Source organism: Microcebus murinus, chromosome 4 (genome assembly GCF_040939455.1).
Source record: "Microcebus murinus isolate Inina chromosome 4, M.murinus_Inina_mat1.0, whole genome shotgun sequence".
Taxonomy (NCBI): Eukaryota; Metazoa; Chordata; class Mammalia; order Primates; family Cheirogaleidae; genus Microcebus; species Microcebus murinus.
This window is the reverse complement of record NC_134107.1, coordinates 52,635,387-52,652,678: the sequence shown is the minus strand read 5'-3', so window position 1 is coordinate 52,652,678 and position 17,292 is coordinate 52,635,387. Positions and strand designations below refer to the sequence as shown.

The following is a 17,292-nucleotide window of genomic DNA, read 5'->3' as shown; positions in this document are numbered from 1 at the left end:
ATAAATCCCTGAATTAATATGTGTGAGTCCAAATGACCAGTTTTTCTAAATAACCATCAGCTCATGTTAAGAATACTGAATCACAAGCAAACTTTTTACACATACAATGTAAAAGTGAAGATATAATGCAATATTCTAGAACTGTGCCTGGCCATATCAGAAGCACCCAATAAATATTTGTTGAATGAATGTTTATAAGAGTTACTATTGTTTACTAAATAATTTGATCAAAAATAAGGCAATCAGTAACAGTATTTCTAAATCAACTTATCTTTATCAATAGAAGATTGACATGGTTTCCTATTATGGTATTCCTAATGTAATACCACATCCTCATTGATATTCAAACTGACAAGTTAATGGTTATTAAGAAAGATAATTAGTCCATTATATGTAGAAAGGACATTGTAATTAATTATTAAAATTATTGCCCTCACCTAGTAAACCTTTCTTAAGACAACTTCAGGTCAATAAAACTGCAGGGATTTGTGAGGTGATTAGTTTCTTATGCACTCTACAATTTATTTTAGTTAATAAACTAAGAAAAGATATATTAATACAGTTTAACAATATGGCGTCCATTCTTCACTCTAAAGCCCTAAGACAAATCCAAGCAAAACACAATTAGCCTCACTAATATTTATTGGAGATCAGCATGAAGAGAAATTCTTTCTAAAACACATCTTAAGGCATACCAGTTTATCAATGCCAAGAAAGTCAGCAATTAATTTTATATTATATTTTCCATTTTTTAAGCCTCTTTATAAAATCAGGGAAGTTATTTCTCTGTATCTAACAACTATGGGTGCTCGAAATACTATATAGGATCATAGAATGGTTAAAAATAGAAAATATGTCTAGAGATCAGATCTCTTTCAGAAGGACATTTCCTCTGTAAGTCTGTTAGGATAAGACTCCACAAGTTCACAATGTGTGGCAGACAACTATCGGAAACAGCCTTCCTCAATCTCCCTTACCACAGTATAAGTTCTTTTCTTCTCCTAGCTTCAAGGACACATGAAGATGGTATGAGTATCACCCTTTGTATCACCATCTTTTAGCTTTTTTATTGGAATTCACACCACCCAACTCCCTTTTACTTACTTTCTTTACCTCTTGATTTGCTGATATTACAAAATAACATTTTCACAGAAAATGTGGATAGTTATCTGGTCTCTGCTTGGGAAGGACTTTGTAAGCATAAAAGCAATGAAGCATAAAGCAAAACGTTAATTGGTAGAAAACATAAAATTGTTTTCATTTCTATAAATCGAAAGTCATCATAAATTAAATGAAAAGGCAACTGTGGAGGAAATGCCCCATATGACAAGCAAAGGGCTAATAGCCTTAGTGTACCAAGAGTTCGCACAAATCAAGCCTGAGCAACATAGTGACACCCCATCGCTCAAAAAAAAAAAAAAAAAAAATTAGCTAGGCATGGTGGTACGTGCTGTAGTCCCAGCTACTCAGGAGGCTGAGGCAGGAGAATCACTTGAGCCCAGGAGTTTGAGGTTACAGTGGGCTATGATGATGCCACTGCACTCTAGCCTAGGCAACAGAGTGAGACCCTATCTCAAAAAAAAAAAAAAAAGAGTTCATACAAATCAGTATGTGGGCAAGATAGTGCCCTAGCATTGCATTTCTCTCTCTCTCTATTCAAGAAACTGCAATGTTCCTCCAAAAAAGCAAAAAGGTTATAGCTTCTTTCTCGCAGCTTTGAGGATTACTTTGCCTCTCATCATCTGCTTTGGTCCTTTGTCTATCTGGATGCCCTCTTTCTTCTGAGCCCTGTTTGACTGAAGGTTCAGATAAAAAGGTCGTCAAGCCTCATCTTGGTTCCAGATTTTCCCCAAGACCCAGCCTCTGAAACACTGTTTTCTGCCCTTCTCTGTGGCCTGCAGACAAGTAACAACTCGTCCCAGGCTCCAGGGATACCTAATCTGACTAATTCCAGTCAAAGCCCAGCATACTGACTCCTAGCTGGGCTGGGGAAGACAGAAATCAAACAAATAAACAATTGAAAAGAAAAAATTGAGACTCTATTAGAAAAACCATTAAAAAACTTGTGCAGACAATTTACAGAAAAGAAATATCTAATAGCTAACAATAAGATTTAACACTTAAACACATTCATAATGACAATGTGATGTTAAAGTGAGGAGGTGCCATTATTTGTGAAATTAGCAAAAAAAAATTTTTTTTTTTTTGAGACAGAGTCTCGCTTTGTTGTCCAGGCTAGAGTGAGTGCTGTGGCGTCAGCCTAGCTCACAGCAACCTCAAACTCCTGGGCTCGAGCAATCCTTCTGCCTCAGCCTCCCGAGTAGCTGGGACTACAGGCATGCGCCACCATGCCCGGCTAATTTTTTATATATATATCAGTTGGCCAATTAATTTCTTTCTATTTATAGTAGAGACGGGGTCTCGCTCTTGCTCAGGCTGGTTTTGAACTCCTGACCTCTAGCAATCCGCCCGCCTCGGCCTCCCAGAGAGCTAGGATTACAGGCGTGAGCCACCGCGCCCGGCCAGCAAAAAAAATTTTTAAATGATAATGCTAACATGAGTCTCATAAAACTGACAGTGGGATTGTAAATTGGTATAATCTTTCAGAAGAACAGCATGGCAATATGTTTCAAAAACATTCACAATGTTCCCACCCTTTGACTATGTAATTTCATTTTTAGGAATTAACCTTAAGTCAAAAATTTAGTGAAAAGATTTAAGTATAAAGACTTTCATCAGTACATTTTATACTTAAAATATAAATATACAACAATAAGTAAATTATAAATAAATCATGTTTTATCCACAGTATAGATTTTTACAGAGCTAATAAAAATTATATAAGAGCTGACCCTTATAGAGCACTGACTAAGCACTGACATACTGTTTCTATGCAGTTAACATGTATTAAATCATTTACTCCTCAAAACAACATGACATGGGCCGGGCGCAGTGGCTCACGCCTGTAATCCTAGCTCTTGGGAGGCCGAGGCGGGCGGATTGCTCAAGGTCAGGAGTTCAAAACCAGCCTGAGTGAGAGCGAGACCCCGTCTCTACTATAAATAGAAAGAAATTAATTGGCCAACTGATATATATATAAAAAAAAATTTAGCCGGGCATGGTGGCACATGCCTGTAGTCCCAGCTACTCGGGAGGCTGAGGCAGAAGGATCGCTCCAGCCCAGGAGTTTGAGGTTGCTGTGAGCTAGGCTGACGCCACGGCACTCACTCTAGCCTGGGCAACAAAGTGAGACTCTGTCTCAAAAAAAAAAACAAAAAAAAAACAACATGACATGGAACCTGTGAGATAGGTAGGTGCCAGTATCATCTCCATTTTACAGTTGAGGAATCTGAAGCCAGAGAAATTAAGTGATTGGCTCAAGGTTACACTGAGACAGAGTTGTACATCCTTATCTAAAATTCTAAAATCCAAAATGCTCAGAAAACCAAATGTTTTATGAAAATCTGTGGTATTCATTTGTTGGCAAAAGCTGACATGAAACTATATATTGTCTTTATCTGACTGAGAGTGAATTCATTTTACTAAAGAAAAGTTAATGTATTTGGTTACAGGGTGCTGTCCCAGGCCCCACTAGAAGTGATAGTCCATGTTATCTTTCTATAAACTGAAAAATTCTGAATTTTAAAATACAAATAGCCCCACAAGTTTCAGATAAGGAATTGTGGCAGAGCTGGAATTCAAATCTAAACTCTCTCTCTGGCTTCTGGAGTCTCTGCTCCTAACCACTACATGATATTTTCAGAGACTGTTTAATGACATGGGAAAATGCTTATAATTCAAACATGTAAGCATTTATTAACTGCATACTATGTGCCAGACACACAGACAATTTTTTTTTTTTTTTTTTTTTTTAGAGACAAGAGTCTCGCTTTGTTGCCCAGGCTAGAGTGAGTGCCATGGCGTCAGCCTAGCTCACAGCAACCTCAAACTCCTGGGCTCAAGCAATCCTTCTACCTCAGCCTCCAGAGTAGCTGGGACTACAGGCATGGGCCACCATGCCTGGCTAATTTTTTCTATATATATTAGTTGGCCAATTAATTTCTTTCTATTTATAGTAGAGACGGGGTCTTGTTCTTGCTCAGGCTGGTTTCGAACTCCTGACCTCCAGCAATCCACCCACCTCAGCCTCCCAGAGTGCAGGATTACAGGCATGAGCCACGGTGCCTGGCCCACACAGACAAATTTTAAATTCAATTGTGACGATTGCTACTAAGGACAAACAACTGGGTCGTAAGAGTCTATATTAAGAAGGTTTGTCCTAGACAGAGTAGACAGAGGCAGTTTTCCTGACGAAACATTTTATCTGAGATATGAAGGATGAGCAAGAGTTAATCAGACTAAAGAAAAGACGGGAGAGCATACCTGATAGGGAGAAGAACATATGCAAAGGCCCTGTAGTAGGACAGAAAATGGTGACCACAGAGTGAAAAAGAACCAATATAGACTAATCATATACCTCAGTTTGTCTGAGAGTCCCAGGTTAAACCTTTTGCCCCAGTATAAATAATAATACTCTCTTTTACTCTAAAAATATCTTGGTCTGGATGACAAACTATATGGTCACCCAACTTTTAGGCCACATTAGAGTTGCATCTTTATCCCAAGAATAATGAGAAGCTATGATGGATTTTAAACTAAAGGAGTGGTGGGGGTAAGTAGCATAATCAAATTTTAATTGTTAAAACATTACTTCTGCTGTAGTACAAAGAATGGATGGGAATATTGAAAGGATAGACTGAATACCTTTAGACCAGTTAGGATGCTATTACAGGGGACTGAGCAAGAGATAATAGTAGCTTGGTCTAGGGCGATAGTGGTAGGGACAGAAATAAGTGGATGGATTTGAGATTTGGTTTGAAGATAAAATGAACAGAATTTGATGATTATGTAGATATGGAAGGAGAGGGAGTGCCAGGTATCAAGGATGAGGCCAAGATTTCTAGCTTGTAAACTAGAGGGTGGTATGATTCTCTGAGATAGGAACACTAGAGGTTTATGTGGGCTAAAAAGTTAAATGTGTGATATGTCTGCATATGGGTCACAATTGGAAGGTGTGGGACCTGGAGAACAAGGAGAGAAAATTTAGGTTCAAAATCTGTTGATATTTCTTTACATTCACAGAGCCCTCCTCCAACACATGACCATTCTATTTTCTGGGTGAATATTCGAGTTGTTTGGTGGTCAGACAAAAAGGAAAATCCTCCTCAGCTGGTGATGTGGGACCAGAAGTATCAGACCACTTTTAGGACCCAAACAGCCCTTACAACTAATTCTCAAGTGCTTTACATTTACCATTCACAAACGTTTCACATGTAGGCTCATTTAAACCCACAATTTTGTGAGAAATTATAATCTGCATTTAGGAAACTGAAGCAGAGTGCTTAAATTACCTGCCCACAGAGCCAGTAAGGCGCTGCTCCCATGTCATCCTATCTCTTCCTATGCGTATCCACTGTGTACAGAGGACTATATTAGGTGCTATAAGAAAACTACCATATAATGAGGTCTAGGAGATTAAAAAGGAGAGAAAGAAAAAACGCAATTTTAGAATTTCTAAGGATGTTTTACTTTTCCCACACACTTACCCTACAGTAAATTCGCTCTCAACTTTCAAAGAGGTTCACGTCCCAAGATGGGGCGGAGGTAAAACGACGTATGAACGGGGGCAGCCAGGGACCACTCCAAACACCGGACCCGGGGGAAGTGGGGTCCCAACGGTTCGGCCCCTGGAGACACAGCAGGGGTTCGTGAGCTCCGCCAGGTCCCCCAGCAGCGGGGCCGCCAGTCGACCAGCAGCGGGAGGCTCAGAGGCCCGTTTGCCCTGGCGCGTTGCCATAGCAACGGCCGCAGCCGACGACCGCCCTCGGCCGCCCGCCCCCTCCGTGGGACCGGCCCTGCGCCGCGACCCTAGTAGCCACTCACCCCGGCCGGCGGGCGGGCTGGCCTCCTACAGGCGCGCACACTTCGCGCCGGTTGTCGCCGAGCCCGGAATTCTGCACCTGGAGAAACTTTTTGGCCCGCAGAGCAGCCGCACGGAGTGGACGGGGGCCGCGGGGGGACAAAGCGCGCTAGCGGGTGCGTAGCCCCGTCTCCCCGCAGTGGGGCTGGCGAGGAGGCGCGGGCTGCACGAGGTCGCCTACGTGCCTGGCGCGTCCCAGGCGTCCCCTCCAGCAGCTCCTCTCAGGGACTGACCCGAGAATTCTGTCTCAGACACAGAGAAGCAGCCACATGTTAGATACAATTTAAGCTTTATAACAGTAATATCACGGTACTGAAGGGATGCCCACACCAACATTCTCTCTCCACAGCTGGGGCTGCGAGCCTTTCACTGCGGTGGGTGTGGAGCTGGCCTAAAAAGACACGAGAGTGCTGGGGGGAGGGTGTGTGCCCCCACAGGAGAGGGCTGAGAAGACTCCTGATGTATCACATAACAATTTCCAGGAATACGTTTAGCCACAAATCTCTGTGGGACCATGCAGTAGAAGCTAGAAATACAGGCTCCAGCTGTATGCTAATGAGTTTATGGACCTGAACTAAGAATGGCTTCTGTGGTGGTGAGTCCTGTTCTCTAGCAGCTGTGGGGAAGAAATTCAACTCTCCTAATAGTGGCCTAATTATTTGATGATGTTCTTTAAAATTGATTGATAGCCAATAACTGTGAGAGTGGGAACTTGTAGCATCAATAACTATCTGTAATACCTGTACAGCAGGACGATTCATTTCATTGCTTAGAGGTAGGGCTTCATGCTGTGCTGTCTATCAAAGCTCAAAATGGACCGTGGGACTTTGGGAGGCCACGGTGGGAGGCCAAGGCAAGAGGATCACTTGAGGCCAGAAACTGGAGACCAGCCAGGCAACATAATGAAACCCTCTCTCAAAAAGAGAGAGAGAAAAAAAAAGCTCAAAATGGCCATGGTGAGCAACTGGTAACTTCAAACTCAGACCACTGGACTAGGTTTTATCCTGGATTGAGTAAGACCATCAAAAACTCTGTGTGTGTACCATTTTGTCTTCACCCTTGCAACATTACCTGTACCAAGTCATGCTTTAGCCTTATGCCATTTGCTTATATTAAGAGATACTGTGTGTGTATATATATATATGTATATATTCGTGACACCTTTGCATTTTACTAGAGGGATTATTTTAAGAGTATTTATTACATCCTTGTAGCAGAATCCTACCAGCTTGTCCAGCCCAGGGTTTTTCAAACATTTTGGGCCATAATCCACCAAAAGAAATACATCTTAACATTCTCACCCAGGACACATGTACCTATGTATTTAATAACTGAAAGAAGTTTTATAAAACATTACCCATATCCCATGTTATGCACCATGATACTTTTTGTCTCTTTTTAATGCTGGTTTCTACCCACTAATGGTTTCTTGACCTCCAGATAAGTTGCAAGTTGCATTTTAAAAACAGCAGTATAGCCAGATGCTTTTTTCCCTAGAAACTAGCCTTGGATCCTCCACCTGGCTAGTTGATTGCTCTAATATTAGGTACCTCACTCAAGCTGAGCCAATCATAGTCCTCTCTCAGGAATTTGGAGTTAGGACTGAGAGATTTCAATCTTTCTCTAGCTGACATGGAAAGATAGAACATCATTAACATGGAAAATCAGAAGCTGTCCACAGATATATCTTACCTTGCTATCATATGGCCTAGAGAAATGTAGAAAAACAGACTATAGGGAAAATGGGGAAAGAACAGGATGAGAAAGATCCACGAAGAGAACAGAGAAAAGACCAAACAGTTCTGATAGTTTTCCATCCCCGGTCATAATATTTCCTGAAATAAGTTGCATTCCTGCTTTTGAATTTCATGTAATATTTCCAACTCTTTATAATAAACTGTACTCTTTTGCTTAGCTAGTTCAAGTGGGTGAATTTCTGTTATTGCAACCAAAATGAATCTAACTATATCAGTTTTATATGGCTGTAGTAACAAATTATCAAAACTTGGTAACTTAAACAATAAATATGCATTATCTTGCAATTCTATAGGTCAGAAAGCCCTACACAAGTCTCACTGGGCTGCAATGAGTGTCAGCAGGGATATGTTCCTTTCTAGAGGCTCTAGGAGAGAATCTTTCTTGGCCTTTCTAGCTTCTAGAGGCTACCCACGTTCCTTGGCTAGTGGCTCTCTTCCTCCATCTTCAAAGCCAGCAACACTGCATCTTTCTGACCATGCTTCTGAGATCACATCTTCCTCTGACTCTAGCTGGGAAAGGTTCTTGGCTTTTAAGGACCCATGTGATTAGATTGCGCCGACCCCAAAAAATGCAGGATAATCTCCCTGTCTCAAAGTCCTTAACTTAATCACATCTGTATAATGCCTTTTGCATATAAAGTAACATATTCACACGTTCCAAGGATTTGGACATCTGTGGGGAGAGGCACCTACCACACTAATACAATCTACTCTAAGCCTTGTGTAGAAAGCTCCATGGAAGAAATGTATTTCAATCCTGAGCACCAGAAAAAAAAAAAATTTCCCCTGAGAAACTGACATACCTTTCCCTTTTCCCCTTGACTTCCAGGAAAATAGATCCCAAATTTGCAACTCAACTTTAATAACTTTGTCAAACTCTACAGTTTATATATCTATATTACAGCTTTCTCCTGTTCTCTCTCTTTCATATTCCATCATTCCTACTTTTATCAGAGGTTTTTTGTTGTACTATTATTTTAAGCTCCTTCAAATATTTCAAACTTTTTTTATTAGTACTTGATTCTGTTTTATTGTTATCTTTTGGACCCTTTTATATATTTTCCTACACGTTTTATAAGCTAAACAAAATTCTCTTACAATATCATGGACTGTTTGATTGCTTTTTAAAAAATTAAATGATTAAATAACTAACAATTCATTACTAACTACTTTTTTCTCTCTTCACTTTTTCCTTCCTGTTTTCTAGATGAGGAAGAAGGCAAGTTCACATTTCTTTTTTAGACTGAGAGTGTTTTTGTAAAGTTTGAGAGCTTGTTTAAGTATCTTTTTTTAATTCAGCATATTATGGGGGTACAAATGTTGTTAAGGTTACATATATTGCCCTTGCCTCCCTCCCCCCTCGAGGCAGAGCTTCAAACTTGCTGTTTCCTCTGCCTGTGAGCCTCTGCCCCCATTGCACCACAAAGCTGGTTCCTTCTCATTGTTCAGATCTCACTTGCCACCTCCGCAGTGAAGCCTTCCCTGACCTCCCTATCTAAAATAGTCTCATCTCATAGTCTATCATATTACCCTGCTTTCTCTCAGAGCAAGTAACATCATCTAAAACAATCTGTTTGTTTTCTTTCTTCCTTCACCAGAAGTTAAGCTCCAAGACAGCAAGACAGTGCCCCAGCCTTTAGTAGCTATTTAATAAAAATGGTGGCACTAGTAAATAAAAGAATTAATGGAAGAAAGGAAAGGAGGAAGGGAAGGAGGGAAGAAGGAAGGAAAAAGAAAGAAAGAAGATAAAAAGAGACTTTGTAGAACATATAAGATAAAGAAGGATAAGTAATAGGTAGATAGACTGATAAATAGAAAAATATTCCATTTCCAGTGTTCAAATGTCACTAACATTTATAGAGAGGAGCCAAAGGAACTATATAAGAAAGTAAAACATACTCAACTCCCTAAAGTTTATACATAGAGATCTTGGGTTTCCTTGGGTAACTCTTGATGTAATAATGCCTTAGACAAAACTTTTATTTTAAGTGGCTCAAGAGAGCTACATTAAATATTATGGCTAGTTACCATAGCTGAAGTCATCAATTTTAAGTGAGATAATGGATTGCAACACCATGACCACTAACATGACAAACTTTTGACACTGCCAAGGAACTCAATCTATTCCAGGAGTCTGTACTACACAATAACCTGCTCTCATTCTATTCCTATAATTATTAACGTCACCACTGGCAACAAGTGTTATGTTATTTACTTAAATACTCTCTGGTAAAGTCATTGTTACAAAGCAATATCAAATTGCTTGACATCTAAGGAAAAGAAGTCAGAATTGAAGTTTGTCAATATAACAAACCATAGAAGAAATTAGTACAGTTTATTCCAGAGTTTGTTGACCCAGTTTGTAAAAATACCAGAGTTTGGAAAAAGGGGGAGGACTTTAGTTTTCTTAAGTCAAGAAGCAGTTGATTTATACATTTATTAAATTTTATCTCTGCTATTCAAAAGATTTTTAAGATATTCTACATCACAAAAAAACATAATTTTTCTGTTCCATAAGACAAATTAAGAGATATTTAATTTGTTTTAATGTAATTTATATTAAGATTTCTTAAATGGGAATATGTGTATGAAAAGAAAATAATACAAAATTTAACTTTTTCCTAATGCAGTCTATCTTTCATTACTAGTAGGCCCTACCAATTTATACAAATCTTTCCATTTCTCTCTTTTCCTACCTTGACAAAATAAAGGTGTATCTTATACTCCAGCTCAAAAATGAAATAAACATTTGGCAATTAACTCCATTTGATCCATTTTGGATGTCTGACCTAGCCTCCTTGTCAGATAAAACTAATATAAGTTTTATATTGGTTAGTGCATACCAAAAGTTCATGGATTGAAAGATTTACATTGTTATTAATAATATGGTAGTGCTCCCCAAATCAACAAATTCATTGCAATCTTTATCAAAATTTCAGCTATCTTTTTTGTAGAAATTGATAACTTGATCCTAAAACTCATATGGAAATGAAAGGGCCAAAAGCAGGCAAAACAATCTTAAAAAGAAGAGCAAAGTTGGAGGACTTGCACTTCTTTATTTCAAAACTTAACTACAGTCATCAAGACCAGGTCATTCTAATATAAGGATAGACATGCAGATCTGTGAAATAGAATTGAGAGTCCAGAAATAAACCCACTCATCTATGGTCAGTTGACAAGGGTACCAAGACAATGCATGGGGGAAAGAGTTTGAACAACTGGTTCTGGGAAAACTGGATATCTACAAGCAAAGAAATAAATTTGGACCTGTATCTCATACCATATCCAAAAGTTAACTCAAAATGGGTCAAAAAGCAAAACTATGGAACTCTCAGAAGAAATATAAGTATAAATTTTCATGACCTTGGTTTAGGTAATGGTTCTTAGATACAGCACCTAAAACAAAAGCAACAAAATGAAAAAAATAGATAAGTTGAACTTCATCAAGATTAAAACTTTTGTACTTGAAACAACACTATCAAGAGGATGAAAAGAGAATCCACAGAAAAGGATAAGATATTTGCAAGTCATATATCTGATAATGGTTTAGTATCAACTATATTTTTAAAATACCTCTTACAACTCAGCAGTGAAAAAGACAACCCAATTTAAAAATGGGCAAAGAATTTCCATAGATGTTTTTCCAAAGAAGATATATAAATGGCCAATAAGCACATGGAAAAATGCTCAACATCATTAGTCATTAAAGAAATGCAAACCCAAACCATAATGAGATACCAGCCATAAGCAGTGGTATGTGTTCGTAGACCCAGCTACTTGGGAGGCTGAGGAAGGAGGATTGACCAAGCCCAAGACTTTGAGTCCAGCCTGGGCAAGATAAAAAGACTCTGTCTCTAAAAAAAATAAAATAAAATAAATTTCTTTAAAAAGCATAATGAGATACTACTTCACACCCAGTAGGATGGCTATAATCAAAAAGATAGACAATAACAAGTGTTGGTGAGAATGTGGAGAAATTGAAACCTTACAGTACAGCTGCTTTGGAAGGCAGTCTGGCAGTTCATCAAATGATTAAACATACAGTTATTATATCATATGACCACTCCTGGATATAGACCCAAGAGAATCAAAAACATGTCCACACAAAAATGTATGCATGAATGTTCACAGTAGCATTAGTCATAATAGCCAAAAAGAGGAAGAAATCCAAATGGCCATCAAATGATAAATGGATAAACAAATGCACAGCCATACAATGGAACATTATTTGCCCATAAAAAGGAATTAAGTACTGACACATGCTACAATGTGGATGAACCTTGACAACATTATGCTAAGAGGTCAGATGCAAAAGGCCATATATTGCATGATTCCATTTATGTGAGATGATCAGAATAGGCAAATCTATATAGACAGAGAATAGATGAGTGGTTGCCAGGGACAGGGAGAAGGGGGAAATGAGGAGAGACTGCTAATAGATATGTGGTTTCTTTTGGACAATGGTAATGGTTGCACATCTTGTGAATCTTCTAAAGGCCACTGAATTCTACTCTAACTCAGAGTAAGGGCTAAAATCAGTCATATGAACTCCTTCTGTTCTCTCTCTCTCTCTCTCTCTCCCCCCCTCAGCTGACAGGAACCCTGCGGGGCTCTGTTTTTACAACATTAAAAAGGAGCCCATGAGCACCTACTAAGTTTTCTACCCTAATAATTTTACCCCATTTGCTTTATTCATAGCTACCTATATATTTATGTATGTATGTTTCTTAATTAAAAACATACATGCATCTAATATTTTTTTCTGTACCATTTGAGAGTATGTTATACCAAGGCCTCTTACTCCTAAATATTCTAGTGTATATTTCCTAAAAATAAGGATATGCTATTACATAACCACAGTAAAGTTATCAACTTTGTGCTTAACATTGATACAATAAAGTAATCTATTGTTCATACTCCAATTTTGTCAATTGACCTAATAATGTCCTTCATAGCATTTTTAACTTTGCTACAGGACTCAGTATGGGGTCAGGTATTACACTCCTCTCTCTTTAGCCTTCTTTAATCTAGACATTTTCCCAGCTTTTACTTGCCTTTAATGACAGGGACATCTTAAAAGAATCCAGTCTCCTATCCCCTGCCCTTATTTAATATAACATTTCTCATTTTAGGCTTGTCTGATGTTTCTCTGTGATTAAACTCAGGTTACATATTATTGGCCACAACACTCACTCACTGTATATAGGTGATAGGAGAGGTTATGTCCTTCTCCAGGTCACATCTGGATGCACAGCATATCTATCTGTCCCTTACTGGTGATATTATTTTGATCATACAATCAAGGTTTATCTGATTTCTCCACTGTACGATTGCTGTATATTTTTTCTTGGTCACAACTAATGAGCAGTCATTGGAAAGACAATTTATGGACTATACAAATATCCTGCTCCTCACCAAAATTTCCCCGTAGAGTTAGCCCTTACCAAGGTTTTGTAACGTTCCTTGGAGCTACATGAGTGCCACTGGCGCCACCTATGGGGCTTCCAGCACACTACAACAAGGGGAATAATCTGTGGACGTTCTCACTCCTGCCCTTTGGTGCCCAGGAGTTATTTCAGCCTGAGACATTTTGAAAGACAAGTCTGACTCACAAGGCCTGAGTTCTAGTTCAGACACTGCCACTAACTCATGAGGAACCTTGGACAAGTTGTTCTCAAGATTTAAGAGTCTACAGTTAAATAGGAGACTGGATGACAGAGACCTGAGTTACACATTCATTCACCTAATATTTCTTGAGCAACTCCAGGAACTGTTGTAGGATCTAGTCAAGATTTCTGCTCTCAGAGAAGCTTACACCCTATGAGGGGTGACAGACAATAAACAACACAACAAGTAAAGGAAAAAGGTAAATATACGTAATAGTAGGTACTATGATGACAATAAAACAGGACTGTCAGAGATAATACCTGGGGTTTGCTTTAGATTATGTGGTTAGGAAAAGCTCTCTGAGGAGAGGGTTTGAGCTAAGACATAAATGATGACATGGCGCCAACTGCAACCTTGAAAAGTTTGGGGGATAGAGCCTTCCAGGCAGGGGTAAAGGATTCAAAGATGCTTGGGTGTTTGGCACTTTCTACTTCCATATCTATGGTTCTTTGGGGGAGTGAGCACAGGCACAGGAGATTTCCAGGTGTGTCTGAAGCAGAGCAAGAGAAGTTTGAGAGAGAGATATGTTCTCTGGCACAATAGGGAGGGATAGTAACAAGTGAGGTGACTTTTAAAATATGAGTTAAGATTTTGAAAGGTAGGTTATAGAACAGGGAAAGACATTCCATGTAGGAAAGGGGAAGAATAGGATGCACACAGGACTCATTGGTTATGGCAATTCTGAACTGCAACCAGGCAAATATTTTAAGGGCCTCTTAGTCTGGAGTGGGAATTATTCATTATTTTCTGATTCTGGTCCCTGGAGTTAGCTCCCTTCTCCTTATCCCTTGGTTGTGCCTTCTAAGAGGTTCTTCCGTTTTCAGTGTTCCAGCTGTTATGGGCATTGAGGAATAAACCTCTCTGGGGACTGAGCAGCCTTCTCACCCCATTCTGTCATAGATGCTTGGAAGCACAAGAGCCATTTAAAGTCTTGAACAGTTACTATTTCTGTTAGTCTAGGCTTATGGTTCCTCTAGCAGTAAAACTCTCTTTAAAAAACTAATTATGTTTCTATCTATTTGAATGTAGGCAGCATCATTTGTCAAAAGTCATACCCACAGTTATTTCTAAGTGCCCACAAAAAATCCAAACTCTAAAATAATTTAAAGAGATTTATTCTGAGCCAAATGTGTGCAATCATAGCCTGGGGGACAAGTTCTCAAGAGGTCTTGAGAAAATGCACCTGAGGCAGCCAGATTACAGTTTAGTTTTATACGTTCATGGGGACAGGGATTACAGGTAAAATCATAAATACATGGAAGGTTTACATTGGTTCAGCCTGAAAAGGTGGGACATCTCGAAGTGGGAACTTGGAAGTCATAGGTGGGTTTGTAGGGATTTTTTTTGTGATCCCTAAATCCATATTTTTTCCAGCATATTATGGGGGTACAAATGTTGAGGTTATGTATATTTCCCTTGCCCCCCTCCCTCTTGAGTCAAAGCTTCAAGGGTAGTTGACAATTGGTTGACAGAGTTAAACTTTGTCTAAAGTTCTTGAGTCAGTGGAAAGGAATGCTCGAGTTAAGATAGGGATCTGCTAAGATGCTTTAGTTAAGAGAAGGGGTGTCTTCTATCTCTCATGTGATGCTATACTACAACCAGGTTGAGAAGTAAACCACATTATACTGTTTAGGGAGATTTTTATCGTTTGTAGGTGGGACTCACCAGGCCTCTTAGAAGGGAATTTGGGCAAAAGGAAAAGGTCGGAGTTCAATCCTAATGAGAATTACAGTAGTCCTCTCTTATCCATCCATAGGAGATATATTCCAAGACCCTCAGTGGATGCCTGAAACCGCGATGGTACTGAACCCAATATACTGTATACTATTTTTTTCTACACATACATACCTATGATAAAGTTTAGTTTATAAATTAGGCACAATAAGAGAATAACAACAACAATAATAAAATAGAGCAATATACTGTAATAAAAGTTATGTGAATGTGGTATCTCTCTTTCTCAAAATATCTTATTTACAGTACTTGCCCTTCCTCTTCTTGTGATCTGTTGATGTGATAACCCAAAAGGCTACTAAGTGACTAAGGCCCAGTAATGTATGTAGTAGCATGGATACACTGGACAAAGAAATTATTCACATCCCTATTGGGATGGAGCAAGACAGCATGAGATTTCATCATGCTATTCAGAATGGTGTGCAATTTAAAACTTGTGAATTGTTTATTTCTGGAATTTTCCACTTAAAATAATATTTTTGGACTGCAGAAAACAAAACTCCTGGTAAAGGGAGACTACCGTAGGCATGCCCATGCCTCCCTCTCTTCTCTTTCTCTCTCTCCACAGGTTTTGGTGGAAAAGTCACATCCTTAGAATTTTTTCCCTGAATCTCATCCAGCTGAAATATTTTACTGGGTATTATACTCTTAATTTGATATTTTTCCTAAAGTACTTTAATCCATTCAAAGGTTTTAACAATGAATACTATGGCCATAATTTTAATTTGATCCTTGCCTCAAGGCCGAATTTTAATGGACCTTCCGTATTCAAATTCTCATTATTTTATATTTTAGTCTTCAGGATCAAGAAGCAGTTACCTCTTCAAAACCCTTAAATCCTTGAATTTTTGGATATTCTCCATTTTCCATTACGCCTGCTTAAAGCAGAGCAATTCTTCTCTGAATTCATGTTTTTCTTGAAATATCTTGATAAACAGAATATCAACCAACATATGCTACTATTGTTCTATTTTCTGACCTCTTCCCCAGTACTGAAATTCATTAAGTATTTGATCTGTCTTTCAAGTTATCACACACTATAGTTTTACCAAATGTTTTTCCACTACACAACATGAACTGCCATCTTTCTAGTCACCAGTATCTGTTCCCTTACTATCCATATGCTAAGCCAAAGCCTTGGATCTTAGTGTTTTGTTATTGTTTGATTTTTTTTTCCCCAAAGAAAACCGAGGTACTTTGTACTATAGGCTAGCTTATGCTGCAATAATGAACAATCCACAATTCTCACTGGCTAAACACAACAAAAGTTCTCATTAATGCAAAATCTGCTGCAGATATGGGTAATATGCCAAAGCATATATTCTACATGCAAACGCATAGCATACCAGACTGCTTAAATCTCAACCGCCTTTGTGTCAATGTGTACTCTCAGAATGACCTCAACAAGGGAAGAGAGGAAATAAAGAATCAGGAAATCAAGCACTGGCTGTTAACATTTTCAACCTAGAAATGACCAACATCACTCCCACTCACATTTCATTGACCAAATCAAGTCTTATAAAGATACCTAAAATAAAGAGTGTCAGGTAGTGCAATCCATCCATGCACTTAGAAGGGGAAAAGCACTAGAAACATTGGAAAGCATTCACGTTAACATATGCCCCTCTGCTGTTTGTAGGATCTTCTCTTTGTCTTTGGTGTTCTGCAGTTTTACTATAATATATTTCAGTTTCCTTTTATTTTTCTTAAGTATATTTTGTTCTTCATCTTGTATCTATGAGTTCATATCATTCATCACTTCTGGATAGTTCTCAGCTATTATCTCTTCAAATATTCTCAATTGTCTCATGATATTTTTACTTTGTTTAAACTGGGATGCAAATAAGTTTTATACATTGCAATTGGTTTATGTGCTTTTCAAGTCTCTTTAATATATAGGTTTCCCTCCATTTCACTTTTTTACCCCTTGCAATGTAAACCATGTCATTTGTCCTATCATTTTTCATAGACTGGATTTTGCTGATTGGATCCTTGCGATGTCATTTAAGGTGTTCCTCTATTCTCTGCATTTTCTGTCAATTAGGATTTAATCTGTAAATTGGTAGGTGTAGTGACTTGATTAGATTCAGATCCTATTTGTTTGTAAACAATTCATAGGTGACGTTGTGTTCTTCAATCAGGAGCCACATAATG

At 38.6% G+C, this 17,292-nt stretch overlaps 1 protein-coding gene across 2 annotated transcripts in view; it reads right to left on the bottom strand.

Annotated features, from left to right (window-relative positions):
- The window catches only part of STK33 (serine/threonine kinase 33), a 161,572-nt gene extending 155,723 nt beyond the window's left edge, over positions 1-5,849 (bottom strand). For both annotated transcript variants that reach the window (XM_076002196.1, XM_012783956.2), the window contains exon 1: positions 5,607-5,849. The gene's annotated coding sequence lies outside the window, so the exon portion shown is untranslated. The remainder of the gene's footprint in view (positions 1-5,606) is intronic.
- Between the last annotated feature and the right edge of the window lie 11,443 nt (positions 5,850-17,292).